The 1921-nt window shown below is 33.5% G+C and overlaps 1 pseudogene; it reads left to right on the forward strand.

Annotated features, from left to right (window-relative positions):
* The first annotated feature begins 688 nt into the window (after positions 1-688).
* On the forward strand, positions 689-1650 carry LOC145127907 (25S ribosomal RNA; annotated as a pseudogene).
* The last annotated feature ends 271 nt before the right edge of the window (positions 1651-1921 follow it).

Consider the following 1921-nt stretch of genomic DNA (forward strand, 5'->3'; position numbering starts at 1 on the left):
TTCATTCTAATATATCTATTTTATAATTTAAATGTCTTTTTAAATGTGAAATATTATCATATTAATGGTGGAGTTTTTGCATTATCAATATAATATACTTAAAATAATTAAATTAAATATCATGTTAAGTAAATAATGTAAACCAAAATAACAAATAAACTTAAAAATATTACAAAACTATTTATTTAAAATATTTTAAAACGTTTAAATGTTTTTAATATAAAACTAAATCGACATGTCGATTTAACTAAAAATATCCTAAACCAAATTTTTACAATAATTGTAAAGTTTCCAATATATATATATATATATATATATATATATATATATATATATATATATATTAAATTAATTAACAATAATAATAGTTAAAAATAACATAACCTTTTAAGAAATATTTTTCCTTTCAATTGTATTTGAAACCCCATATTCTTCATATTTCATTATAATATATCTATATTATAATTTAAATGCGAAATATTATCATACTAATGATGGATTTTTTGCATTATCAATATAATATACTTAAAATGTTTAATTTAATTATCATGTTAAATCTAATATGTAAATCAAAATATCAAATGAACTTAAAAAAATAAAAAACTATTTATTTAAAATATTTTAAAACATTAAAATTTGTTAAATATAAAACTAAATCGACACGTCGATTTAACTAAAAATATCCAAAACCAATATTTTTATAATAAGTAAAAATTTTCCAAATAAATGGTTTTAAATTAATTAACAATAATAGTTAAAAAGTAACATAAATTATATATATATATATATATATATATATATATATATATATATATACACACACACACACACATCGAATCGTCTAGTAGTTGGTTCCCTCCGAAGTTTCCCTCAGGATAGTTGGAGTCCGGGTGCGAGTTCTATCGGGTAAAGCGAATGATTAGAGGCATCGGGGGCGCAATGCCCTCGACCTATTCTCAAACTTTAAATATGTAGGACGGTGCGGCTGCTTTGTTGAGCCGTACCACAGAATCGAGAGCTCCAAGTGGGCCATTTTTGGTAAGAAAAACTGGCGATGCGGGATGAACCGGAAGCCAGGTTACGGTGCCAAAATACGTGCTAACCTAGAACCCACAAAGGGTATTGGTCGATTAAGACAGCAGGACGGTGGTCATGTAAGTTGAAATCTGCTAAGGAGTGTGTAACAACTCACCTGCCGGATCAACTAGCCCCGAAAATGGATGGCGCTTAAGCGCGTGACCTACACCCGACCGTCGGGGCAAGTGCTAGGCCCCGATGAGTAGGAGGGCGTAACGGTCGTTGCAAAACCTTGGGCCTGAGCCTGGGCGGAGCGGCCGTCGGTGCGGATCTTGATGGTGGTAGCAAATATTTAAATGAGAAATTTGAAGGCCGAAGAGGGGAAAGGTTCCATGTGAACGACACTTGCACATGGGTTAGTCCATCCTAAGAAACGAGGGAAGCCCGCCAGATAGCGCATTTCGCGCGAGCTCCCATGAAGGGATTTGGGCCCAATTTGGAAAATTAGGCTATATTTGGGTTTTGAGTGATCATTTTGGAATTTGGGCCTTTTGGATAATTGGTTTGGGCCAAGTTAGGTAACGGTTAAAAAGGTCTTTTACCCTAGTTTGGACTCTTAGTGTGAGTCAGGATCCAATCATTAATTAGATGTTATTTTGTGATTGATAGCAAAAAGATTTTAGCAGGCCAACAGCCAGAAATTTATCTGTGAGATTTAGCAGTCTGAGGTGAGTTTCCTCACTGTGTTTAGCGGGTCGAAGGCACCAATGCCGACCCATGATTTATTATGTTAGGATGCTAGATGTCTACGTGACTCTTCCATGTGTATGCATTGGTATATATGGTGAGCGGGGCTCGATACCGGGCGTGGCCTGATGATTGTATTGTATGCTATTATCTTCTT

This window comes from Lactuca virosa, chromosome 7 (assembly GCF_052849685.1).
Source record: "Lactuca virosa cultivar CGN04683 chromosome 7, Lactuca_virosa_CGN04683_v6, whole genome shotgun sequence".
In the NCBI taxonomy this organism is placed as follows: domain Eukaryota; kingdom Viridiplantae; phylum Streptophyta; class Magnoliopsida; order Asterales; family Asteraceae; genus Lactuca; species Lactuca virosa.